Genomic DNA, 16,610 nt, shown 5'->3' on the forward strand with positions numbered 1-16,610 from the left:
CCATGGGGAATAAAATATGTTAATGATGACGTCATATGTCACGTGGTCGGCCGCCATCTTGGAAAAACGGCCAAAAATTTCACCACTATAACTCCAAAAGTGCTGAACAGAAAAAATTGAGACATGGCTCATTGTAAAGAACTCTCCATGGGGAATAAAATATGTTAATGATGACGTCATCAGTCACGTGGTCGGCCGCCATCTTGGAAAAACCGAAAAACTCTGCACCTCCACATCTCCAAAAGTCCTGAATAGAAAAAATTGAGGTATGGCTCATTGTAAAGAACTCTCCATGGGGAATAAATTATGTTCATGATGACGTCATCGGTCACGTGGTTCAGCCGCCATCTTGGAAAAACTGAAAACTTTGCACCTCAACATCTCCAAAAGTCCTGAATAGAAAAAATTGAGGTATGGCTCATTGTAAAGAACTCTCCATGTGGAATAAAATATGTTAATGATGACGTCATAGGTCACGTGGTTCGGCCGCCATCTTGGAAAAACCGAAAAAGTTTGCACCTCCATATCTCTGAAAGTGCTGAATAGAAAAAATTGAGACATGGCTCATTGTCAAGAACTCTCCATGTGGAATAAAATATGTTAATGATGACGTCATCGGTCACGTGGTTCGGCCGCCATCTTGGAAAAACCGAAAACTTTGCACCTCAACATCTCCAAAAGTCCTGAATAGAAAAAATTGAGGTATGGCTCATTGTAAAGAACTCTCCATGGAGAATAAAATATGTTAATGATGACGTCATCGGTCACGTGGTTCGGCCGCCATATTTGTCCTAAATGGCCGATAAAAAAGTACATTCCGGCAAGTCCTCGGTCTCTGACCGATTTTTCATTACTTGCCGGAAAAGATTCCGGCAAGTATGTTGATCTGTTCGTTTGTTTGTCTGTTTGTTACTTGCCGGAAAAATTTTTCCGGCAAGTATGTTGATCTGTTCGTTTGTCTGTCTGTTTGTCTGTCTGTCTGTCTGTCTGTCTGTCTGTCTGTCTGTTTGCAGCACTGCGTCTACACCGTTGCACGGCGAATCGCCAAACTTTGCACACATATTGGTCTTGCCCTGGAATAGACTGTGCCCAATTGATGACGTCATCGGTGACGTGGTTCGGCCGCCATCTTGGAAAAACTGAAAAACCTTGCACCTCTATATCTCCGAAAGTACTGAACAGAAAAAATTGAGACATGGCTCATTGTAAAGAACTCTCCATGGGGAATAAAATATGTAAATGATGACGTCATCAGTCACGTGGTTCGGTCGCCATCTTGGAAAAACGGCAAAACGTTGCGCCACTATATCTCCAAAAGTGCTGAACAGAAAAAATTGAGACATGGCTCATTGTAAAGAACTCTCCATGGGGAATAAAATATGTTAATGATGACGTCATATGTCACGTGGTCGGCCGCCATCTTGGAAAAACGGCAAAACTTTGCACCACTATATCTCCAAAAGTGCTGAACAGAAAAAATTGAGACATGGCTCATTGTAAAGAACTCTCCATGGGGAATAAAATATGTTAATGATGACGTCATCAGTCGCGTGGTCGGCCGCCATCTTCGAAAAACCGAAAAACTTAGCACCTCCATATCTCCGAAAGTGCTGAATAGAAAAAATTGAGACATGGCTCATTGTCAAGAACTCTCCATGTGGAATAAAATATGTTAATGATGACGTCATCGGTCACGTGGTGCGGCCGCCATCTTGGAAAAACGGGAAAAAAATTCACCTCCATATCTCCGAAAGTGCTGAATAGAAAAAATTGAGACATGGCTCATTGGAAAGAACTCTCCAGGGGGAATAAAATAAGTTAATGATGACGTCATCGGTCACGTGGTTCGGCCGCCATCTTGGAAAATCCGAAAAACGTTGCACCTCTATCTCCAAAAGTGCTGAACAGAAAAAATTGAGACATGGCTCATTGGAAAGAACTCTCCAGGGGGAATAAAATATGTTAATGATGTCGTCATCGGTCACGTGGTTCGGCCGCCATCTTGGAAAAACGGCAAAAATTTGCACCACTATATCTCCAAAAGTGCTGAACAGAAAAAAATTGAGACATGGCTCATTGTAAAGAACTCCCGATGGTGAACAAAATATGTTAATGATGACGTCATCAGTCACGTGGTTCGGCCGCCATCTTGGAAAAACCGAAAATATTTGCACTGCTATATCTCCGAAAGTACTGAACAGAAAAAATTGAGACATGGCTCATTGCAAAGAACTCTCCATGGGGAATAAAATATGTTAATGATGATGTCATCAGTCACGTGGTCGGCCGCCATCTTGGAAAAACGGCAAAACTTTGCTCCACTATATCTCCAAAAGTGCTGAACAGAAAAAATTGAGACATGGCTCATTGTAAAGAACTCTCCATGGTGACTAAAATATGTTAATGATGGCGTCATATGTCACGTGGTCGGCGGCCATCTTGGAAAAACGGCAAAACTTTGCACCACTATATCTCCAAAAGTGCTGAACAGAAAAAATTGAGCCATGGCTCATTGTAAAGAAGTCTCCACGGGGAATAAACTATGTTAATGATGATGCCATCGGTTACGTGGTTCGGCCGCCATCTTGGAAAAACCGAAAAACATTGCACCTCCATATCTCCGAAAGTGCTGAATAGAAAGAATTGAGACATGGCTCATTGTAAAGAACTCTCCATGGGAAATAAAATATGTTAATGATGACGTCATCGGTGACGTGGTTCGGCCGCCATCTTGGAAAAACCGAAAAACCTTGCACTTCTATATCTCCGAAAGTACTGACCAGAAAAATTGAGACATGGCTCATTGTAAAGAACTCTCCATGGGGAATAAAATATGTTAATGATGACATCATCAGTCACGTGGTCGGCCGCCATCTTGGAAAAACGGCAAAACTTTGCACCACGAAATCTCCAAAAGTGCTGAACAGAAAAAATTGAGACATGGCTCATTGTAAAGAACTCTCGATGGGGAATAAAATATGTTAATGATGACATCATCAGTCACGTGGTCGGCCGCCATCTTGGAAAAACGGCAAAACTTTGCACCACGAAATCTCCAAAAGTGCTGATCAGAAAAAATTGAGACATGGCTCATTGTAAAGAACTCTCCATGGGGAATAAAATTTGTTAATGATGACGCCATATGTCAGGTGGTTCGGCCGCCATCTTGGAAAAACCGAAAAATTTTGCACCTCCATATCTCTGAATGTGCTGAATAGAAAAAATTGAGACATGGCTCATTGTAAAGAACTCTCCATGGGGAATAAAATATGTTAATGATGATGCCATCGGTCACGTGGTCGGCCGCCATCTTGGAAAAACGGCATAACTTTGCACCACTATATCTCCAAAAGTGCTGAACAGAAAAAATTGAGACATGGCTCATTGTAAAGAACTCTCCATGGGGAATAAAATATGTTAATGATGACGTCACCAGTCACGTGGTTCGGCCGCCATCTTGGAAAAACCGAAAAACTTTGCACCTCCATATCTCCGAAAGTACTGAATAGAAAAAATTGAGACATGGCTCATTGTAAAGAACTCTCCATGGGGAATAAAATATGTTAATGATGTTATCATCGGTCACGTGGTTCGGCCGCCATCTTGGAAAAACCGAAAAACTTAGCACCTCCATATCTCCGAAAGTACTGAATAGAAAAAATTGAGACATGGCTCATTGTAAAGAACTCTCCATGGGGAATAAAATATGTTAATGATGATATCATCGGTCACGTGGTTCGGCCGCCATCTTGGAAAAACCGAAAAACTTAGCACCTCTATGTGTCCAAAAGTGCTGAATAGAAAAAATTGAGACATGGCTAATTGTAAAGAATCCTCCATGTGGAATAAAATATGTTAATGATGACGTCATCGGTCACGTGGTTCAGCCGCCATCTTGGAAAAACCAAAAAACCTTGCACCTCGATATCTCCAAAAGTGCTGAATAGAAAAAATTGAGACATGGCTCATTGTAAAGAACTCTCCATGGGGAATAAAATATGTTAATGATGACGTCACCAGTCACGTGGTTCGGCCGCCATCTTGGAAAAACCGAAAAACTTTGCACTTCCATATCTCCGAAAGTACTGAATAGAAAAAATTGAGACATGGCTCATTGTAAAGAACTCTCCATGGGGAATAAAATATGTTAATGATGATATCATCGGTCACGTGGTTCGGCCGCCATCTTGGAAAAACCGAAAAACTTAGCACCTCTATGTGTCCAAAAGTGCTGAATAGAAAAAATTGAGACATGGCTAATTGTAAAGAATCCTCCATGTGGAATAAAATATGTTAATGATGACGTCATCGGTCACGTGGTTCAGCCGCCATCTTGGAAAAACCAAAAAACCTTGCACCTCGATATCTCCAAAAGTGCTGAATAGAAAAAATTGAGACATGGCTCATTGTAAAGAACTCTCCATGGGGAATAAAATATGTTAATGATGACGTCATAGGTGCCTCCCTTATGACGTCATAATTACATTTAACTCTGTCTGCAATATAACAGATGTTCTCAGCTTCATCAGTCGTAATTTCTTTGTAATCTTTGATCCAAACACCACTCATTTTGGTATTTAACTAAAAACAAGTCACATCCAGGAATAAAGATCGACCTGACAAAGAACAATACTAGAGATACTTTCTGACCAGTTTCAGCCATTCTAGAATGTCATTGAACTTTCAACTGAGTCGATTGAATGTTATGAAGGCTGTGTCCACTAGCACTGAGTAGAAAATCAAAGGTTGTGAAGAGTAAGATCACACAAGTGCATTATATGCAAGATGAGATACTATCTTTAATACAGATGCTCAGAACACATGTGCACAACATACTACTCTGTACCAGAAATGTGAAATGTGATATTGAGTGTATGTCAAAACCATATTCTGATTCCCACCGAACTAAAATCACCATGCTGGACGTGTAAAATGTAAATCACATGATGTAAAATCACAAATGATGTAAAATCACACTCATTTTCAGGTATTTTAACAAAGGGTAGTCAACATTGTACAACACTAATCAAGTCACATACAGTATAGTATCACACCAGAGGTCATTGGTGTTACAAGATTCAGATGACGAGATCATTCACTGGTCATGATTGACACCATTGGGTTTAGCAGTTCTAGAGAATTTGATATAGCTTCTGATGAAGAAGTGTATCCAATTTGAAGTGTTGCTGTTCATGTATTTTGAACTCATCTTTCCAGAGACAACCATTCAACCTTTATTGGATCACATACAGATTGATAGACTTGTGACTGTCTCACTGGAGGAAGTTCACATGTATCAATATTTAATTACTGATGTTAATTACAATCAGGTAAATATTTGATAATGTAGCTCTGTCTGGGCTAAGATATGTAATGTACTGTTTGAAATCATAGTATGCTGTCATATATGTCATGCTTGCGGAGAATATCTGCTATAACAACTTACAACGACATCAATTTATGTCTCATGAACCATTCATGTACACTCTGTGGTGACAAAAGTCATGTCATGATCAGAATAGTACGTATCATGCACGTCCATGTGAACTTGTTCCGGTTCATTTTTATTGAAATATATGTGATCTATCATTGTACCTCTATCTGTTGTTGCCTGGTTAATACATTGTTTGAATCCATAGCGTTGCATGAGCTTTGTCAACTCTGTTTGTCTTTCGTTTGTCAAATCATCATTGAAGTCACCAAGTATGATTGTTGGCACATGTAACGGCATCAAATCAAGAAGACTACTTAGTTGTAGCAAGAAGGTTTTCATTGGGAATGATGGTTTCCTATAAACTACAGCAACAACAAAACGTGATTTCTGCGTTTCTAAAACTATCGCTTTTGACTCCAATCCTTTCACAGATATCAGTTCTAGTTCTTTAGGTTGCAGATCAGTCAGTGCACATATCATCACTCCGTGCAAATTACCATGATCATGCATGCTTGGAATATTTTGTCTGAAAACTGTATATCCATATTTCTCAGCAAATTCATCAACATTATGATCATCTGTCAGATAGGTTTCAGTGAAACACATAACATCTGTTTCAGCTAAAATTTGATTTTCTCTATGACTCATCAGGTCTGCTAATTTCTCTAGGAAATAATGGATATTTAAGTGACCCACTGTTATCCAGTCAGGTTTGTGCAAGGTCAAAAGATTTAACTCTTCCATTGACAATGTATTAACACGCATTTCATTAATTTCATGTTCCAATTTATCATTAGCTTTTATTCCAGCTGAATCAAAGTCAAGTATATGCAAACCAAGCAGAGTCTTCACTCGACTGAATGCCACATATGCTTGTCCTTTTCCAAATCGTTTTGCACCCTTCATGCTGACAACAATTTCATCCACTGTGAGACCCTGACACTTATGAATTGTTACTGCCCAAGCCAGTGTAAGTGGGAATTGTCTTCTGGAGATTTGCGCTGCCTTCCTGTTTCCTTTTTCAAATTTCCCTTCGTGTCTTTTGATTGGAACTGCATTGGGATATCGGTCTTTCCACTGACTTCCAGAAATAGCACTTGTACCTACATTTTCGTTGTCAAATTTCACCAGAACTATAGCAACTCCTTTGTTTGTATTTTCTATGATACTTTCAACAGTTCCAATTACACCATTAACAAGTCCATCTCCAGTATCCACATTATATGTGAGCATCACTCGTGCACCAATTGCCAAAATGAGAGTCGTATGAAGACCAGCAGTTTCAGAACGTTTCTGTGAAGTTGGTATTCTTTCCAAATTTAGTTGTCCTGTGCTGTCCGTTTTGTCATCTGATGCATGAATGTAAATACGCTGTTTAGGACTTGGTGCAAGTTTCTCCAATTTTGCCATATTCCTGTCATCAACATCACAGTTGAATGCAAATACGTGGAGTACATCGTGTGGGTAATTTGGATCATCTAAACTGATTTCTCTAGATTTCAATACCTCCAGATCTCTATTTGTACATTTCCCAACTCTAACACGGCAAAGCAATTCTGCAAATGCACAGTCATCTTTCTGACGCATAACTTCATCCAACTCATGTATTTTGAACTCTTCTTTCCAGAGACAACCATTCAACCTTTCGACTGGATCACGTACAGGTTGATATATTTGTGACTGTCTCACTGGAGGAAGTTGATACAAATCTCCAACTGCAAGAATACACACATTACCAAAATATATTGAATCTCCAGTAACTCCTTTAATTTCCTCTAGACGCTTGTGGATGTTCAACAACATATCTGATCCAACCATGGAAATTTCATCAATGATAACCAAGTGCAGATGTTCCAGCTTGGATCGTAGAGAATTCAGTTTCTCAAATGACAGATGGTCACCTTCTTTCCCATACTTAGTTGTTCGGAGAAGCAGCGCTGAGTGAACGGTCATTCCTCCAATATTAAATGCAGCAACTCCTGTAGGAGCAGTCAACAACACCGTGACATCTGTTGGTTTTATCCCACCTGACAGTGCTAACAACTTTCTAGTGTCTGAATGTATCAGTTTTATCACATGACTTTTTCCAACACCACCAGGACCACTCAAGAAAAGTCTGTATGGTTTTACAGTTTTACCCTGTTTCATTGCTATTACGGCAGCTTTGCACCACTGTCTGTGATAAAAAACGATCTCTGACTGTTTCACATTGAGTCTACGAATCATTTTTCGATATTCTGAGGGTGACATAAGCTCTCGGTCAGCTTCAGCTTGATAACGTGCTACAAGTTCTGATGTCTGGATACATTTTGGCGATTCAATCATGTTGGCATTTGCATCAAGATCTTCCTGGTCAATATCCCTCTCCACATCAATGTCTTCATTTATATCTTGCAAATTGTTATGCTCAGCACCGGGTGCAATGTTTGCCCATGCGTGTTCCGGTGGTCCATATTCTGCATGATCATGCATAGCTTGATCGATTAGTTCCAAATTTTGTGTGAATTTTGCCTCATTTTCACATATGGCATCGGCAACGGCAAAATAATGAGAAGCATAATCAGGAAAGCCTGCAGTCAGATCAACATCCTCATTTCTCCATGGTAAATATAGCATCAGTTTTGCTCGATAGAAGTTACTGGAGTCTTTTTCAAAACTAAACTTTCTAAATCGAATTACTGCTTCACATCGACGTTTATGCATTGTTCCTTTGCCATCTTTCAACTTGATGTACTTCGGGAGTCTATCTCTGTCAGCTAATCCTGCCTGTTCTTGATCCATTTCTAATACCACAGGAACACTGTCATCTATCTCTTCACCTCTGTCACAATGACTAACCGTATAATTGGCAGCAAAATCAGCAAGGCACAGGTTTTCCAATATGTTAGGTCTTGAAGCATATCTTATGATGATGTTACTTTGGAATATATCCTCATCTCCATCATCCAGATCATCAAGCTCTTTTTGTGGTTTCAGCACAGCTGATCGTTCTGTTTTTGCATCAGTATTGACAAACAACACCTGTCTACTGAATTTCTTCATTGGCATTGACAAAATTCGATACACAGCTTCTTGTGCACTTACTTCACGATGGTTCAAGAATACTGATCCCACACGTCTCAACATTGTTTTGATGTCCTGATCTTTGTATTCTTTGCACACTTGTTTCAATAGCTCTCCTACACCTTTTTCATTCTTGGTCATGTAAGCAGCTACATACATAACACATGCATATGCATCAACAATGAACTGGATATCAATGTTTGCTTGCCATGCTTTCAATACAGTAGGATTGTATGGATTAACATTAACTTCAGAAGGGTTTCTCCTCAGCAGTATATGTTTGCCTTTCTCAGAAACTGGCAACGCATTTGCATAAAGTTCTTCTGGTACATTCGCCATATCCAACAGTTTTGTCATACTAACATTCTTTGGGGTACTTTCATCGGACAATACCTCTTTCACTTTGCTGAGAACACACTTGGCACTTTCCTTGACCAGTTTTGAATTTTGTTCATCTGGTTCTCTGGCAATGATAGTTCTTGAACTCGGTGGTTTTGGGTATTTGAATCGACAACAACCCTTTTTTCTACAGTAAGACGAGTGACTATGGACTTGCAACCTTTCAACTAATGTGTGTAGCACAGGATCATCATCTGGCAGAGCACAAGATACATGTTTGTCCATGAAAGATGTAACAGCTTCATCAGATGCAACATCTAATTTTGGTGCATTTTTTACCCAAAGTAATGTGTGAGCATGAGGAGATCCACGAGCTTGAAATTCTATACGGATCACATAGTCAACAATCTCACCTAGCGGATGAGCATTCGATTTCAGTACATCTCTGAACAAAAGCTCTAATCTGTATTGAAACTGGCGTGCAGCAGTGACAGGGTTTGATCTCAACCACATTGATCTATCTGCAAATGACATAATTTTCACATCATCGTCACTCAGTATTGTACCATACTGTCGAGCTATTGGTTGAATTACATCAGGCCATTGCATGTCGGCAGCAGATACTGTGAAAAACCATGTAGGATTACCTACTTGTCGAACCATGGCGAGTACATCATAAAATACAGTTTGAAAGTAGGCCTGTGTCCCTCTAACATTCTTCAGGATTCTATATGCATGGTCAGATTGTATAAGTCTACTCATGTGTTCAACACTTTTCACCATACCAGCTGTGAGTCTTTTGCCACGAAAGTGTTTGCCACTAGCTCTACGAAACATGAAGTGATTGATATCACTCTGAACTTGTTTGCTTTCAGTAGCATATTGTGCACTAAGGAGATATTCAATTGATTTCGCAAATCGTCCATCTACATCAAGTAGTCTTTGGTTGAAGTATTTTCGTGGAGTTAAATGAATTGGTCGATCAGTTGTCAGTGCATTTGATCCATCTGGATATTTATCTGGATGTGACAATTCCTCAAAATTAGGATCACTCAGAAGTGGCATTGGCTTCTCGTTATCTCCTGGTGCAACACTTATCAATTTGTTTACTAATTCTGGATTTTCATTCATCATGCTGGTTTCATATGGCAAGCCGCAAACTTTAGAAGCTTCTTCAAAAGCATGCTCATCTTCAGCAACTAGTTCCTCATCAGAGTCATCACTTTCTGTGTTTTCCTTAGTCACAGTTGTCTTTCCATCACACGTTTCAGTCTCCAAAGATGATGCCACTCTACTCGTGTCAGACATATTAACATGTTTTTCAAGCACTTCGTCATTTGACAAGGATACACTTGTACCATCGCATACAGAGTATGGCTCAAACACAACATAGTGAGATTGACCAATCAATCCAAGATGAAATTCCTTATCACTGTGATATCTGGAACATACAGTGTGCATGGTAGAGCTTGACGTTGCATGAACATAAACAGTGAATGAAAACATATCTGCCAGTGCCTGTAGTGTTACGTGGTCTCCCCATTGATTTCCATATTGAACTTCATCAATGTACCTTATCCATTGCAACTCTCTTTGTGTTTCGATATCCAGTATTTCCCTGATAGCTCTATCATGTTCCGTTGGTTGCTCAGTATCAGCATTAGACAAATTTTCTGTTGCTATCCTGGCTGATATAAAGTCACGATAATTCTCAGCATTTGTGGTCATGAAATCAGCAACTTGTTCACGCAACAAAACTGGGTTACATGTAGTCACTCCTAGCCTGTCAAGGTGGTAACAAACAGAATAGAACATACAATTGCCATCACGTGGAACGTCAACAATATTCATCCTGTTTTTCCTAGCTAAGACATTCAACTTTGCATAGTCTGTCTGACAATGTTGTGGCAGATCTGACATTGATACATCAATCACAAATGTTGGTTGTTTTTCTTCTGAACAGCCCTGTGCTACACTTTCTGAACTATGGTCAGTAGAGCCAGGTGTTGATTGTGTTTCACACGAACTTTGTTTTCGTTTCTTCAAGCTAGGATCATCACAGCTAATTGCTTGCCAAAGCTCAACGTCATCATGTGCAGCATCACAGGCCCAGTTTTCATTGATTTCAATATTTGTGTAATGAGGGTTGTCTAACTTTAACCTGCGCAAAGCATTCAAAACTCTATCAGCATGTACATAATCATACATATAATGAGAGGAATGTTTCAGACTCCGTTTCAACTTCATGGGCACTATCTGTGATTCAGATGGCAATCGTGGGAACAGTTTACAAACAGCATCTAATTTTGATGGCACGTTAACTGCAGGACCATGTATACCATGTTGTTTTCCTCTTGGTAAACCAACCATTTTCATGAATGGGATTCTTTGCGATATCAATCTTAGTTCCAGCGCATTTAGGTCTTTCAGTTCACGTGGCTGTTGTTGTAGCGACAAGTTATTAGCCTTTGATTGTGCAGGCATTTTTCCTGTCTTCAGAGTCAAATCACATGTTCTACATATCCACTCTTGGCCATCATGCGACTTTAATCTATATGAAAGTACATCATTGAACAAACTGCTGGAACACTTCTTGTATCTATCTTCATTCAAGTGTATAACTGTCATTCTGTACATTAAACGGTGACATGAACAACATATATAATTTGCAGAATCCTTAACATTTTTCAAAAACTCTGAAATCACTGTTTCATTTTCTGGGATTATGTTATTCTTCACTTCTCTAATGATTCTCATTGATTTTTTCACATTTTCCTGTCTCTGTTTTCTATTCTCTGGTGTTTCGTTTTCCCTTGATTCTGTATGTTTCTCTTGATCTGTGTTCTGCCTCAGTTTTCTCTTCTCTGTTGTTTCGTTTTCCCTTGATTCTGTATGTTTCTCTTGATCTGTGTTCTGCCTCAGTTTTCTCTTCTCTGGTGTTTCAACCTCACGAATGTGTTGCATTGAACTTTTCACTGTTCTCTGTCTTTTAACTCTCTTCTCTGTTGTTTCATTTTCCCTTGATTCTGTATGTTTCTCTTGATCTGTGTTCTGCCTCAGTTTTCTCTTCTCTGTTGTTTCGTTTTCCCTTGATTCTGTATGTTTCTCTTGATCTGTGTTCTGCCTCAGTTTTCTCTTCTCTGTTGTTTCGTTTTCCCTTGATTCTGTATGTTTCTCTTGATCTGTGTTCTGCCTCAGTTTTCTCTTCTCTGTTGTTTCGTTTTCCCTTGATTCTGTGTGTTTCCCTTGATCTGTGTTCTGCCTCAGTTTTCTCTTCTCTGTTGTTTCGTTTTCCCTTGATTCTGTGTGTTTCTCTTGATCTGTGTTCTGCCTCAGTTTTCTCTTCTCTGTTGTTTCGTTTTCCCTTGATTCTGTATGTTTCTCTTGATCTGTGTTCTGCCTCAGTTTTCTCTTCTCTGTTGTTTCGTTTTCCCTTGATTCTGTATGTTTCTCTTGATCTGTGTTCTGCCTCAGTTTTCTCTTCTCTGTTGTTTCGTTTTCCCTTGATTCTGTATGTTTCCCTTGATCTGTGTTCTGCCTCAGTTTTCTCTTCTCTGTTGTTTCGTTTTCCCTTGATTCTGTATGTTTCCCTTGATCTGTGTTCTGCCTCAGTTTTCTCTTCTCTGGTGTTTCATTCTCACGCGATTTTCTCATTCTTAACTTAGACTCTTCTCTTCTTTGAGCAGTGCTTTTGCCTTTTGGTTTACCCATGATAAACTTCCGAATTTACAAAAAAATTGGAAGATATTTATATCGATGTGTGCTTAAAATGTAATTTGTGCAGTAAATCAACAAAATCAGACTTTATTTAAAGTCGGTTTTTTTCGTAACTTTTCGTTTTTCTTTAAACCTTTTGTTTAGGACAAAGATGATGTGAAATTTGCTATGGATTTTGGTGACTTTTCTCTTTTTGATGAGGTGCGATGGAGTTTGATAATGGCAGGACCACGCGTGATAACGATATGAAGACTGATACCAGGAACAGCACCTGAAAAGAGAAAAAAAACACAAATAAGAATATTTGTAAGTTTATATTAATTTCTGAATTGGTATTTATTTTACGACGTTTGGACGAAGGCAATTCTACCCGTCATCTAACGCCCTTGCATCGGGTGACACAATTGTGAATTCAGAATTCAGTAAACATGGTTCAGTAGGGAAAACCTCAATTTTTCAACCAGGTTGAAAAACAAAACTTGCTTCATGCCGGGCCTGGGTTTGAACACACGGCCCTCCAGTTAGTCTGCTGTATCCGGTTTATAGGAAAATCAGATATGATTTCTTTCATTGCCCTATACCACAAACATGTTATACCTAATAATTAAGCCTGCAGAAGTAATGGTAACTTTGCCCCCAAAACTGTCATTTTAGATCATATAAACCGCCCTAAAATTGGCCCTTTGGATCTGTACGAATGTGTAGCATTCGTACCATGTTCTGTCCCTTTGGATGATTCAACAGCACCCATACTGCTTGGGTACCTAGTAAGGTCCTAAACCTGCTACATGCATGATTAGAAAAGATGATTTTCGAGAAATGATAGAGTTTGAAATTCCAATGATAAAGTCCAATTTGAAGTTTCAGAAAATTCAAAAACAGACAAATTCCAAAAATTATCTACTACTTTGAGGGGAGGAGCCCATACAATCAGTGTAACAAGTATTGAAAGAATCCACAATGAGCTCTTTGAGAAGATACACTTTGAAAAAAGTTGATAAGACACCGGCAGACAGATGACAGACGATGCCGGACGAATGAGTATCGGAAAAGCTCTGCTGACTATCACCACAGCAGATCTAAAAACTCTCACCAAAGTCAGCAGGTGATGTCAAGCGTTCGGCAAACAACTGTTCGGCAAACAAGTACAAAACTGCACCTGCAAAGAAAAAGTGAATATTCTCATCACCAAAAAACAATATTTTCCATTAAGATCAACATTGAAACAATTGAACTAATCATTCGAGCAGTTCCAACCGCTTGAATATTATTTACACAACTGTATTTATTTGCAAATCGCAGATGTAACTTTTGAGATATCAATTAGCTATTTCATAGGTATATTTATACGACAGGGGAACTAAAAATATAACATACAAGCATAGACACATTCAAAGTACATCGCCCCCACTTCAAATAAATAAATATCCTCCAGCGCGGCATTGCCGGGGCACCTTCGGCCTTCGGCGTCCGGCAATACCGCCGTGCAGCTCATAGACACTGTATTGGGAGGGGGCGATGGACAACATATCCTTTGGCGTCCGCTGATGCTGCACCGCGTGCATTGTGTACAAATGCACTTCTGAGGTAAATGTGCACAAATAATACTTCGGAGAGTGACATCGGCGGGCAATGAGATATCGTGTTATATATCGATTTTAGCCCGACAACTCAATGGTGAAAAATCACTTTAAAATTATCTGATCCGGATCCGGATTCGAAACGTCATCAAAATTGAATCACTTCTTTCTTGTCAGACACCCAACCAGTCCACCAAGTTTCGTCCAAATCTGTCCACAACATTTTGAGATATCCCGCTATGTATCGTTTTTGGCCCTATCTCCCAATGGTGAAGAATCACTTAAAAAATGATAGCAGCCGGGTCCGGATCTTCACCAAAATCGAATCATTTCGTCCTTGTCATATATGACATATGCTACCTCTCCGACAGATTCCGTCCAAATCCGCCCACAACTTTTTGAGATATCTTGTTCACAGACAAACAGACATGGGTAACACAGACACAGACACATAACACATCCTTCACCCACCTTCGATAGCAGGGGTAAATATGATTTATGGGTGAATATAATTTATGGGTAAATATGAATTATGAGTGAATGTTATGCCAGTAAATATGGGTAAATATGGCTAAATATTATGCAAGTGACCAAGCGGAGTGTGTGGGAGGGGGGGAGAGGGTGGAGGGGTTGTGGAGGGGGGAGAGGGTGGAGGGGTTGTGGGGAGGGTGAGGGGAGATTTGTAATCGCATCTTTTTGAACTTCTGAATGAAGTGAATGTGTATAAAAAAAGCTTTTCTAAGGTGTATGTGTATATAAAATCTCAGTCTCACAATTTCCTCGCGTGCTTTAGTACGGAGCTCCACCAGGGTTAAGACCGAGTGTCTCAGTAACGTCCTTTCCGGCGTCACCATAGCTACGACTGGGTGGTGTCAGCAACGTCATTTCCGGCGTCACGGTCACGTGCACCAGCGTTTTGCCTCGTCCGGGGCGGGGTGTAATCGATTTGCGTTTCCATGTATAATGCCAGAGCCCGAGGCTGCGTTATCCAAAATATGATGAACGAGAACGGCACTTGGAACATCGCCCCCGCCAGGCTAAGCAGTTTATGTTTGTATGCACTGATAGACCAGATCTGGATTCGGACCTGAACCAAAATCGAATCGGCTTGTTCCTGTCACCGAACCAACTCATCCACCTAGTTTAGTCATAACTCATCCATAATTTTTTAATATCATGTTATAGATATATCGCTTTTGGTTTGATCTCTCAATGGTGAAGAATCACTGAGGAAATTAAATAATTCTTGTAGCCGAATCCATGTCCACATCTTCACCAAAATCACATCGATTCTGCCTTGTCACACCCAACCTGTCCACCAAGTTTCGTCCGAAACTGTCCACAACTTTTTGAGATATCCTGCTGTGCATCGTTTTTGGCCCCATCTCCCAATGGTGCAGAATATTTTTTTTGCACCTCCATATCTCCGAAAGTGCTGAATAGAAAAAATTGAGACATGGCTCAATGTAAAGAACTCTCCATGTGGAATAAAATATGTTAATGATGACGTCATACGTCACGTGGATCGGCCGCCATCTTGGAAAAACCGAAAAACTTTGCACCTCCATATCTCCGAAAGTGCTGAATAGAAAGAATTGCGACATGGCTCATTGGAAAGAACTCTCCATGGGAAATAAAATATGTTAATGAAGACATCATAGGTCACGTGGTTCAGCCGCCATCTCGGAAAAACTAGCACCTCCATACCTCCGAAAGTGCTGAATAGAAAAAATTGAGACATGGCTCATTCTAAAGAACTCTCCATGGGGAATGAAATATGTTAATGATGACGTCATCGGTCACGTGGTTCGGCCGCCATCTTGGAAAAACCGAAAAACTTTGCACCTCCACATCTCCAAATGTCCTGAATAGAAAAAATTGAGACATGGCTCATTGTAAAGAACTCTCCATGGGGAATAAAATATGTTAATGATGACGTCATCGGTCACGTGGTTCAGCCGCCATATTTGTCCTAAATGGCCGATAAAAAAGTAAATTCCGGCAAGTCCTCGGTCTCTGACCGATTTTTACTTGCCGGAAAAATTTTCCGGCAAGTATGTTGATCTGTTCGTTTGTTTGTCTGTCTGTCTGTTTGTCTGTCTGTTTGTCTGTCTGTTTGTCTGTTTGCAGCACTGCGTCTACACCGTTGCACGGAGAATCGCCAAACTTTGCACACATAATGGTCTTGCCCTCTAATATACTGTGCCTCAATGATGACGTCATCAGTGACGTGGTTCGGCCGCCATCTTGGATAAACCGAATAAATTTGCACCTCTATATCTCCGAAAGTACTGAACAGAAAAAATTGAGACATGGCTCATTGTAAAGAACTCTCCATGGGGAATAAAATATGTTAATGATGACGTCATCAGTCACGTGGTCGGCCGCCATCTTGGAAAAACCGAAAAACTTAGCACCTCCATATCTCCGAAAGTGCTGAATAGAAAAAATTGAGACATGGCTCATTGTAAAGAACT

Source organism: Myxine glutinosa, chromosome 12 (genome assembly GCF_964187855.1).
Source record: "Myxine glutinosa chromosome 12, kmMyxGlut1.1, whole genome shotgun sequence".
In the NCBI taxonomy this organism is placed as follows: domain Eukaryota; kingdom Metazoa; phylum Chordata; class Myxini; order Myxiniformes; family Myxinidae; genus Myxine; species Myxine glutinosa.